At 43.4% G+C, this 12,500-nt stretch overlaps 1 long non-coding RNA gene across 1 annotated transcript in view; it reads right to left on the bottom strand.

Moving 5' to 3' along the window:
* Positions 1-12,500, bottom strand: part of LOC135116401 (uncharacterized) — a 118,725-nt gene that overhangs the window by 20,395 nt on the left and 85,830 nt on the right. Inside the window, exon 3 of the long non-coding RNA XR_010276293.1 lies at positions 12,412-12,465. This is a non-coding gene — a long non-coding RNA (uncharacterized LOC135116401). The remainder of the gene's footprint in view (positions 1-12,411; positions 12,466-12,500) is intronic.

Below are 12,500 nucleotides of genomic sequence, written 5' to 3' on the forward strand. Positions count from 1 at the left end.
AATGATTCTATATATGAATGTTTGTTTACTATTTCATTTGGCATATGCATCCATCAGTCAGTGTGTCTATGTGTCTTTGTCTGTCCTGCTTTCTGAATGTCTGATGTGCTGGCTGACTCTCTAATGTCATTTCCTTCTAACATAGTACATACCTTTATTTATCTTAGTTTGTTTACCATGATTTATAGTTGGATTTCTATATGTTCTGTCCATCAATATACAGCTAATTTCTCTCTTTATCTGATTCATCGCTTACACTTCCACTTTCTTATTATTTGTTTATGTATATTGCTCTTCAACCATCCTGTGTTTCTTCACTTACCTACCCAGTCGTCGATGTTTTATCTGTATATCTCTCCCTATCTAATACTTCCACCTTCTTATCAATCAACGGGAATTTATCAACATATTTTCCCACCTATGTACTATTATCCCTGTCTATCTGTCTGTCTGTCTATTTATCTAATCTATTTTCTACTTACTGAACTGTCTATCTTCCCATCTATATATATTTATATCTACTTATATACCAATTCATTTATTCATGTATCTATCAATCTATCTATCCATCCATCTGTCCATCTATATATCAATCTATTTATCAGTCAGTCGATCTATTTATTAACCATTTACCCATCCAGCCATCTATCTGTAAATCTACCTGTTCAACCAGATACCTATTCATTAATCAATTCGTCAGACCAATAACACATTTCTCTATCTGCCCCTGAACATACTCACCGACCCATCTCCCCGCTCACCGCCACTGTACCGAGATAATGCACCCTCAATACACTCCTATACTCGGCGGCGGCTAGGCAACGCTATTTCGACATGTTCCACTAAGCATCCCTGCTTATAAGGGGAGACAAGGCCCTGCAAATGCTACGGGACTGGAAAAGGAGGGGGAGGAAGAGGAGGGGCGTCTGTTGCAAGCATTATGTCGGCGAAAGGAAGGATGGAACGTAAGGGAGAGAGGATGAAGGATGGTGGAGCGAGGGAAGAGAAGAGAGGAATTCGTGAAAATGGGAGAAGTTGAGAGTGAAGTGTTGTGGTAGTGGTGGTAGTAGTAGTAGTAGTAGTAGTAGTAGTAGTAGTAGTAGTAGTAGTAGTAGTAGTAGTAGTAGTAGTGGTGGTGGTTGTGATGGTATAGTTCGTAATTTTTCTGTTCCTCCTTCTTAGGGTGAATTGTAGATTTTTTTTCACTCTACTAAAATTTTTTTTTTTTTTTTTTGTCTTTTGCACAAAATAGAAAAAAATCAACATTTCCGAAAAGACGCTATTCAAAAGAAAGTAAGCTTCTTCACTTGTCTTATTCATTATGACGTAACATTCTTAGGTAATTTGTGCGTCCAAAGGCACAGACAAAGGGGTATTTGAAGTGGATGTTTTTACTAATGCTGTTATTACCCTCCTCCTCCTCCTCCTCCTCCTCCTTTTTTTGCATAGGAATAATAATAGAATCTCACTTCATTCTTTCCAATCAAAACGCAGCCAGTTTTCCCACACTGCACGATGGTTTTCCCACGCCAGCACAAGCACGAGGGCGTGTCGGTTTGGCAGAAGTCATACACTGCTCTAGCTTACTTTACTAAAGGGTAGTTAATCTAAATTAATTCCAAAGCGATATGTAAAGACCTGTATGAGTGTTTGTTTTGGTTATCCTATGTAATCACATGTTGTAATCCTCATTTTCTTCGTCCGCATTCTCCTGTTGTTGATCAACTTTGTGATTTTAAGTACTAGAGGTCAAAGTTGCAGGCGATAACCTGTGTATCCAGCCCTAAAGGGAAAGGTACACAAACACAGTGACCGAAGCTGTGGCCTGATTGACTGCCGCCTCCCTGGAAAGCGCAACGCAAGGATTCTGCACCACCCCTCAACAACCAAACTGTGCCTTCACCTGCGCTACGCACACACCATATCACACAACTATCATGCAGTTACACTCTCCCTCACAAATAAAAGTAGACAGACCACAACTCTTTCCCTCACTATTCTCTCAAATTCTCTGTGGTTTTTCTATACCACGTGGTATCAATTCCTGTATCTTGTCAGCTTCTGCTGGAGAGATTGGTGGGGTGGAACCTTCTGTACTATCCTGTATCTCCCAATAATAGTTAATGTAGAATAATTATCCAAACAGCCTCGTCAGTAACTCAAGGTTTGGTCTTCCGTTGCATTCCTTTGTATTCCTCTGTGTTCTTTCCTCCTCCTCCTCCTCCTCCTCCTCCTCCTCCTCCTCCTCCTTCTCCTCCTCCTCCTCCTCCTCCTCCTGCCTGCTGCTGGATGTGATGGCTCATGAATAACATGTGAATATGTTCTTAAACCACTCAGTGAAATCATAATTCGAGCTGAGAGAGAGAGAGAGAGAGAGAGAGAGAGAGAGAGAGAGAGAGAGAGAGAGAGAGAGAGAGAGAGAGAGAGAGAGAGAGAGAGAGAGAGAGAGAGAGAGAGAGAGAGAGATTCATGGCAAAAAGTAAATTCTTTCATACAAATGCACCACATTAAGCGCCTCCAGCGTAAGACTGTATAATTATCAGGCAGGAAGCGCGGCAGTAAACACGTCAAGTCTATGGAGAAGGCAGGGCGTGTTTCACTTGCTGGTCTTGCCTCTCACTTTTTTAAAACACGTTTTCTTTTTTTGCTTTTCTTTTTTTTCCTTGCATGGATTGACAAGGTGTGGAATAATAGTAAGAAAATACAAATTATACAAAAACTGAATTGGTGTCACTCCAGATAATAATCCTGCTCTTTACTACAACAACAACGACAACAACAACAAAAACAACAGCAACAACAACAACTACTACTACTACTACTAGTAGTAGTAGTAGTAGTAGCAGTAGTAGTAGTAGTAGTAGTAGTAGTAGTAGTAGTAGTAGTAGTACTACTACTACTACTTTTTTCTACTTACATATAAAGAATAATACCTCCACCCCATGTTTATTGATGTGTCAATTAGGGGCTCCATTACTTGGAGGTCATTAGCCCCAGCTCCCGCTAATGACTGTGGCATCCAACCATATCTAATACTCTATAATATACACATTAGTTGTTAACTATAAATTCATTCTACCTCTACTCTATCTACTCTTATGCCACTCTCCACCACTGTAGCCTCGCAGTCGAGACCTCCTAAGTCTGCAGGTATGGGAGTGGAATGCCTTGTCCCCCTGAGACACAGGAGGGCAGATCTGAGGAGGGAGAATGAGAGACGGCACCTCATCCATGTGACGACATGGCTCCTTGGCTGGTGCTTCTTTTCTGCCATTAGGTCGGCTAGTCTTGAGTAGAAGCACTGAGCCTTGGAGCCCATCCCGCCAGATGTGGTGAAGACCAGAGGTGTGAAGCTGCCCTGGTAAACGTGTTGGATTCTCTCCCCATACGCTCGGATCTTCTCCTGCTCATTCTTGCGGTGGGCGGCCTCCAGGGAGAGTTCGTGGTGACAGGCGGCCATCGGGTCAAAGATCCGTATGTCCATGAATGCTTTCTGTCCCCTTGTCCAGAACCCTCGTGCACTGACGTCGACTCGAGCCTCGTTGGTGGTGTTGGCTGTTCTGTAGCGCAGGTGCTCGCCGTCTAGCGGCAGGAGGGTCGGTTCAGTGGAGACATCGTGGCACACCTCCCTGAGCATGCTGGCGGTCAGATCTCTCACCTCATCGTGCCTGATACATACGAATCCCCCCTTTTTGCACGTCATGGTGTGGTTGACGTCATTGGGGGAGCCACACACACAAGTACTGGGGAGTCCTTCCATCGGCCAGCCGTACCTCAGAGCAATGGCGTCGACAAATTCTTGTTTGTTGAGGCTGAAGCCCTTCGCTCTGATGGGCAGTGACGTTAGCCAGTTAGAGGCTCCCGTTTCCTGTGCAGTGAGGATTTTTCTCACTGTGGTTGCAGGCAGGATGTTTATCAGGTCTTCGAGACAGTTTCGTTGATGTTGTTGCCTATCTCTAGATATAATTCGTCCTTGCTCAGTGACTGCACTTTGGGCTATTTCACCATGTGCGTCCTGAGCAATGATCTTCTCTGTGAGGGACCTGGTGAGCATGAGGGAGTTGAGGTTCTCCACAGTCGCCAACTTCTCAGGGGAGGTGATTCCCATCCCGCCCAGTCTTGGTGGGAGTTCGAGCAGCGCCCTTTCCCCATCTCCGATGGTGTGGTATCTCAGTAACGCTGGGAGGAAGGTGTTCCTTATCGAGACCTCCAGTGGTGCAAGGAGAGGGCTGATGCCTGGGATGGTGCGCATGGCGAATCTCCATCGATGCTGCAAGCCGTGGGTGTAAGCAGAGTAGGCTGCATGAGGCTCAGTCCTGGCCATGTCAGACAGGACTTCCACCTCATGTATCCACTCCTTCACCTTTTCTCCTATGTACTCCTTCTTGAACTCCTCTGTTCCGATGACAGCACCCAGATGCCGTTGTCCATCCTTTGTTATTATAACTCCACTGCCACTGAAGCTATCCACTGCACTGTCATAGTGTTCAGGCTTTACAATAAGGACGGACTTAGCGGCATTGGGTGTGTACCCTATGATGGGACCATTGTCGTTCACTAAGCCCCACCATTTTTTCAAGTCTGTTATTTTGCCGGCCCCTGACAGGTCATCCGCGTACGCCACTTGCTTCACACTCGTTTTCTCATATGAGATAACTTGTTGCAGCACTGAAAGTCCGAGGGCGTACATCGCCATGGCCACTGGGTCACCTTGTGTTGTCCCTTCCATGGACTTTAACACCTTAACACTATTACCACTATTACTACATATGTACAAATCCGAGGGGTCACTATATGTGTTTTCTACATATTGTGCCAGAGAGGGACATTTTACTCGAATGTTGTGAAGCATTGTTTTTCTGTTAATAGTGTTGAAAGCGTTTTTGGCGTCCACTAATAACACCGCTTCACAATTGTCTTCACTGAACATTTCCCTCATAGCGTGGATGGCGGCTTCCCCTCCTGCCTGCTGTCCTGCACATACTTGCAGGTTCCCCGCTGCCCTCCTTACGTCGTCCTTGACCACCGTCATGACGCATTTACCCACGATGCGTCTTATCACCTCGCCGATGCCAATTGGTCTGCATCCCGGCTTTTTGTCCAGCGGAATTAATCGGCATGCTGTGAGAGCCTCGACGTGGTGACAATTTGTGGTGGCAAGCTTCCTCGCCAGTGCTGCCAGGGCGCCGCATAGGACGTTAGCGGCGCTGCCACAGAGTGCGCCGCTCAACAGGCGACGCCACCCTCTAGCGTCTAGTCCTGAGGGACCAGCACTGCCGTGTGTCTGGAGGGACTTCTTCCAGATCATCTCTCCAGTTATCACCTCGTAGATGACATCACTGGGCTTGCGGAAAGGCCCCTGCATCCTGAGGCCCTCCTCGTCACTGGGGGGAGGATGTTTTTCCTTCAGCAGGTGGATGGTTTCCCTGGTGAGGGGCAACACTCCACCTGACTGCTGTTCATTAAGTGTCCGCAGAGCCCTGGACACCTGTCCTTGCCGCATATTGCCAGCGAAATTACGGGCTTTGTCTTCCTGCCCTTGTTGGTTTCCTGATGGTCTTGGCAGCCTCTTCTGGATGGCTCGGGCTTCCTCCAGTAGCTCATCCAGTTGGTTGTTCTGCCATAGACCCACTCTTCTTGCGACGGCTTTCACGTTTTCCGCCACCTTCGCATTTCTATGTGTCTTTTGAAAGAAGAGTTTTGGCAGTGTGAAGAATAATTTCATCGCATACGGTGCGAGGGGTGACTCTTGTAAGTAATTGTTGAGGAGGATGACCATCTCTTGTACAATTTTGTTGGTGGCTGCACACTTTGGTGGATCGAACAGATGACATGTCGACCACCCAACTAATTCTGTGTAAGTGTTGTTCACCCACATGGTTGTTTCTTCTTCTGTTAGTCCTTTCCAGACTAAGTTTCTCCTCCCGTTTGTATGTCTCGCGGCGTACGCATTGTATTGCGGTAGCGATGGGGCGTGTTGTGACGGTGTTGATGGCAGGGCAGCCTCCCCTCCCATCTCTGTCTCCATCGTTCGCTCTTGTTCCTCATCCTGCTGGGATTCCTGGCTGTCCCCTGCCTCCTCCTCCCTCTCACTGCCCTGGTGGTCACGTCCCAGGGGGTTTTGGCATCCATCTCCCTTTCTACAATTTATACACTTTTTGTTTTGTCTCACACATTGACAATTAACACATCTGTGTTCCTCTTTTGTACACTGACAGCATCTTCTTTGTGCAGGTGGGTTAGACATTGTATTAATAACATGACATTATTAGAGAGAGAGAGAGAGAGAGAGAGAGAGAGAGAGAGAGAGAGAGAGAGAGAGAGAGAGAGAGAGAGAGAGAGAGAGAGAGAGAGAGAGAGAGAGAGAGAGAGAATTGAAGGAGGGAGGGGAGGGGAAGAGATAAGGGGGGAGGAGGGAGAGAGAAGGGAAGTAGGGGGAGAGGGAGGGTAAAGGGAGGGGTAGGAGGGAAGTGGAATAGGGGAAGGGAAAGTGACAACAGAGAGAGAGAGAGAGAGAGAGAGAGAGAGAGAGAGAGAGAGAGAGAGAGAGAGAGAGAGAGAGAGAGAGAGAGAGAGAGAGAGAGAGAGAGAGAGAGAGAGAGAGAGAGAGAGAGAGAGAGAGAGGTGAAGGAGGGAAGGAGGAAGGGTAGGGGAAGAGGTAGGAGGGAGGAGGGAGAGAGACGGGAAGCCGGGGGAGAGGGAGGGGTAGGAGGGAGGGGAAATAGGGGAAGGGAAAGTGACAAAGTGACAACAGAGAGAGAGAGAGAGAGAGAGAGAGAGAGAGAGAGAGAGAGAGAGAGAGAGAGAGAGAGAGAGAGAGAGAGAGAGAGAGAGAGAGAGAAGTATGAGGGAGGGGGGCGAGAGAGATAGGGAGAGAGAAGGGAAGGAAGGAGGGAGGGATGGTAGAGGGAGAGGTAGGAGGGAGGAGGAGTAGGGGAGGGGGAGTAGGGGAGGGGGAGGCGACAACAGAGAGAGAGAGAGAGAGAGAGAGAGAGAGAGAGAGAGAGAGAGAGAGAGAGAGAGAGAGAGAGAGAGAGAGAGAGAGAGAGAGAGAGAGAGAGAGAGAGAGAGAGAGAGAGAGAGAGAGAGAGAGAGAGAGAGAGAGAGAGAGAGAGAGAGAGAGAGAGAGAGAGAGAGAGAGAGAGAGAGAGAGAGAGAGAGAGAGAGAGAGAGAGAGAGAGAGAGAGAGAGAGAGAGAAGGGAAGGAGGGAGGGAGGGAGGGTAGAGGGAGGAGGAATAGGGAGGGGAAAGTGATAGCAGAGAGAGAGAGAGAGAGAAAGAGATAGAGAGATGAGGGAAGGAGAGAGAGAGAGAGAGAGAGAGAGAGAGAGAGAGAGAGAGAGAGAGAGAGAGAGAGAGAGAGAGAGAGAGAGAGAGAGAGAGAGAGAGAGAGAGAGAGAGAGAGAGAAACATTTATGGTAAATATGGGACTTAGATATGTATTACAGGCACTTTACTCAATATTCCCTACGATGTTTAGCAGCAGTAGTAGTGGCAACAGCCGTCTTAGGAGTACGGTTACAACAGTTAGAGTGATAGTATATTACTACTGAAAATTTAATGAAGATCTGTAATTTTGGGTACTCGCGTGGTGTGCATGGCTCCAATAAAATTAAACAGAAAGATTTATACCTAGTATTATAACAGAGATATCAGTCTATAATATATAGTAAGATTTATATAGGAATATATGGAGTAGGTGGCACCTGTATCCCCGACGGAGAGTGGATGGGCAGCCGCGCGGGCTGCTCGGAGTTTGCCCTACGCGATTTATCACCTGATAACCCTTCCGACCTAGTTCGACCCTTTCAACGGTCGCTCAGTGACGCTCACAACATCCACTGATTTCAGAATATGATAAATCAATATTTTTAACGTGATTTATACGAGTATTGACACTGATATTACACTGGGCCCACCCTCTCCACTTCACTCATCTCTGTGTCTTTTGTCACAAAATTTCACAAAATTTTAACCTTAAAAATACACCTTAATCACGGAGCCACACACCCACACGTCTTACCCCTACCAAGCCTGCTACTACTACTACTACTACAAGTAGTAGTAGCAGTAGTAATAGTAGTAGTAGTAGTAGTAGTAGTAGTAGTAGTAGTAGTAGTAGTAGTAGTAGTAGTAGTAGTAGTAGTAGTACTACTACTACTACTACTACTACTACTACTACTACTACTACTATTGCTACTACTACTGTTATTAACATTCACCTATTAAGACTCAGCCTACTGTGTGGGTTTCCTCTACCTACGCTAAGTACTTTGCATTTATTGATATTAAATTGTTTTTACCATATGTCCGTCCATTCATTCATCCTATCTAAATCTGCCTGCAAGGCGAAGGCACCCGTTTCAGATCTAATTAATCTATCTTTGTGTCATCCGCATATTTACTAACATCACTACTAATTCCACTATCCAAGTCATTGATATATATTAGAAATAACAATGGCCCTAATACTGATCCCTGTGGCACCCCACTGATTATATGGCCTCACTCGGATTTCGAGCCGTTTATTACAACTCTTTCTCGCCTGTCGCTAAGCCATGACCCTATCCAGCCTAACAACTTCCCATCTATCCCGTGTGCCCTAACCTTTCTCAGGAGCCTTTCATGGGGTACCTTGTCAAGTGCTTTAGTAAAGTCCAGATATAAGATATCATAACTATCACCATTATCTACTGCCTCGTACACCTTACTCTAAAAACTTAACAAGTTTGTCATGTAAGACTTCCCCTTCGTGAAGCCATGCTGTGATTGATTTATCAAGTTATGTTTGTCTAAATGTTCCCTAATGTTCCTCGCTATTATTGACTCTAATATTTCACCTATAACTGAATTTAAGCTGACAGATCTATAGTTAGACGCTAAAGTTTTATCTCCTTTCTTAAAGATGGGTACTACATTAGCCTGCTTCCACATTACTGGTACCTCACCTGACTCAAGTGATTTCCTAAAGACAGAGACTAACAGCTCACTAATAACCTCTTTGCATTCCTTAAGTACTCTGGGATATATTTCATCTGGTCCTGGTGTCTTGAACTTTTTTTAGCCTATCTATCTCCTGTTCCACTATCTCTCTAGTTATGGAAATATCTGTCAGCTTCTCATTCTCATCTGCTCTAAACATCTGTTCACTATCTGGTATATCCTGCATGTTTTCCTGGGTGAAGACAGATGAAAAATACTCATTCAGAATTTTACTAATCTCCTCCCCAGAACTAACCAGCTCCCCATCTGCTGCCTTTAATGGACCTATAGTATCCTTATTCTTCGTCCTCTATTCCTGATAAAATCCCTTGGGGGTCCGTCTTCACATGGCTGGCTACACTTAATTCATAATTGCCCTTAGCTTTCCTCGTTAACTTCCTGACTGTTCTAACTAATTCATTATATTGTGACCTTAAAACTTCTTCACCTGCCCTTAATGTCTTATATATACTTCTCTTCCACCCTCTATAATGTTTTAACCTAGCAGTCATCCATTTAGGATAATTTTTCTGTGATATTATTGCCCTATACGGGATATATGCTAACTGACCTGTATGAACTTTATCTACGAAATATTTATACAATTCATCTACATTTACTTCACCTAATTCCCTCATCTCGGCCCCTACCATCCTCTCTACTCGCTCATCTACTCGCCTCGACCTCACCTCTCTCATTTCAGCATGACCTGACATTCCACCATACTCACACCCATATACCCCTCCCTCTCTCCTCCGCCCCTTCCGAACACATCTTACCTCCTCTTGTCCTACACCCTCACACCTCACCTCACCTCTCACATCTTGCCTTATCTCTCTCAACTCCGTCCCGGACCTGACCTCACCCTTCATCCGTTGCCAGTCAACTCCTTGGAGGTACCTTTTTAATTCCTCAAATTCTGCTCTCCTAAAGTCAGGTATTTTACTAGTGTTATTGCTTCTAAAAGTTTCTTCCCATTTTAAATTGTACCTAATTTCCCTATGGTCAATGTTACCTAGGTGTCCTCCAACCTCTACCTGCGTGACTGCTTCCTCCCTGTTAGTAAGAATTAAATCTAGAATATTATTCCCCCTTGTGGGTTCTACGACTACCTGTTTTAAAAAATTATCCTGAATTACCTTAAAAATTCTGCTTCCTTGTTACCCACCATCAGACTCCAGTCGATATTCCTAAAATTAAAATCTCCTACCACACATACCTGACGGTACCTGCCTGCTCTATTTATTTCCTGCCACAGTGAGGTGTTAATTTCCTTTGTACTGGTCGGTGATCTGTACACTACTCCCACTACTGTACATTGCTGTACTACTACTGCTTTCCTATCTGTTTTAAATCTACTGTTAATACAACACTGTAATGTGTCCCTAACGTATAACGCGACGCCTCCTCCTCTCCTGTTTTCCATATCTTTATAGAACAATGTATAACCATCTATCTTGACCTCTGGATTAAATACTTTTCCTCACATATCTAACCAAGTTTCAGTTAAAGCAATGATATCAAATTTCTCTACACACACTATTCTTCTAAGCAAGTCTATTTTATTCAAAATACTGCTACATTTTGTGTGGTAAATACTTAAGCTATTTCTCACCTTCCCTGAGCTAGCTACCTTTCTAGATTTAACTAATTTATCCTATGTTTACTCCTCACAACACCTTCTTCCCACAACCCTTTCCCGTATATGAAGTGAGTTATGGCAAATAATTGGCGCATTTTGTGCACTCGAGCTCGATCTGTAGTGATGAGGCGATAGTTGTGCGAGTTGCGAGGCAGAAACCTTCGCCCACATGCCGATAAATCGAAATATGCAAAATACAGCAAAAAAAAGGTGAGTCTGACGAAGAAATTAAATAAAATAACAAAGATACGCCTTCAAAAGTTACCAAGAAGTATTTCCGAAAATGAAATCGAAACTTTTATATACGATGCACATCAAAAGGTGCTCCTGGCCAAATCATCGTTGTGCCCTCCAGGGCCAGGCGGGAGCGGTGGGGTGTACAGATGTGCGGTAACAAAAATAGAGCCCCCTCGCTCCGCTACGGGAATGATCCCTCCAAAGATATTAAATACGTTACTAAATGATTAAGAAAATCATGAATTATCTTTCATTCGCTGACAAGGAAAATAAAAACGTGAGGAAAACTAATATTTTCAGAAATCTACAACGACGAGCCTCTAAAAAAAGGGAGACAAATAGTGTGGGCCGGCTCTGGTCATCAAGGCCCACGTCACCTTGACTTTTCAAGGCGACAATCAACACACACAGAGACAAATAAGAACACTTCACAGAACTATACAAGCTTTCCTCTCTTTGATTTTACTTGAATAAAGCTGCAACAAAGGTTATGACGCTAAAAAGTTACCTTAGGTTAGGTCACAAATATCATGGTGGTGGCGCTTCCCGGGAAATCAGAGTTAAAAATAATATCAATACCAATTGAACAAAGAAAATATAAATATCTTTTCTCCATAGGAGAGTTTTCTTTTTTTTTTTTTTACGTGGAAACCAAATTCACACTAAATGAAATGTGTTACAGTAATAGTTTCCAAGGACACTTTATCATAACGCGCAAAATAGTATTAATCTACATAACGGTAAAACACAGTAAAGGATAAACAGACATATAAATTAGATCTGATGTTTGTTAACTAAAAAGTCCTCAAATGAATATTCCTGTTATTATGGAAAGTTTTTTCCTTTCTTCACTCATATATTCGTACATAAAAAAAAAAAAAAAAAAAAAAAAAAAAATATATATATATATATATATATATATATATATATATATATATATATATATATATATATATATATATATATATATATATATATATATATATATATATATATATATATATATATATATATATATAAAACGAACGCAAAAATGACAGCTAATTGTTAGGTTTCAATTGAATCTCTATGTAAATATTTATACCAAAAAGATGACACCATTATAGAAAACATATGATTTCGTATCCTTCTTTTCTCTATGCATACATTAAAATAAGCACACGAAGACTGGAATACAAAAATTTTAGTTTTGAAAAAGATTCTCGGTCAATCCTCAAAGGACTTTTTTCCCTGTAAGATGTTGCAATGAACATTATAGACTAAATTTACATTTGTCTTCTTTCATATATATATACCCTAGGAAGGCAGGAAAATGGGAGACAAAAACAACGTATTGGAAAAAGGTTTAAACTAATCCTTCAATGGATAACACTACTGACACGATACTATAAAAACACATCCTTTCTTTCCTTCACAGATTCGTGGGAAGCTGACAGGAGAAAGGCAGGCAACAGTGACAGGTTTCCGTTGACATGAATAAAAAAAAGAAAAAGGGTTTAACAGCGAGTTCCAAAATAGAGGGCACATGATGTAATGAAGCAGGTACTCACTTTCCTCCTGCATGTGTTGGGAGTGTTCACCGCGGCACCACCTGCCATCCTTTCCTGAAAATATCAAAACATCCACATAAAAAAGTGAT

Source organism: Scylla paramamosain, chromosome 31 (assembly GCF_035594125.1).
Source record: "Scylla paramamosain isolate STU-SP2022 chromosome 31, ASM3559412v1, whole genome shotgun sequence".
Lineage (NCBI taxonomy): Eukaryota > Metazoa > Arthropoda > Malacostraca > Decapoda > Portunidae > Scylla > Scylla paramamosain.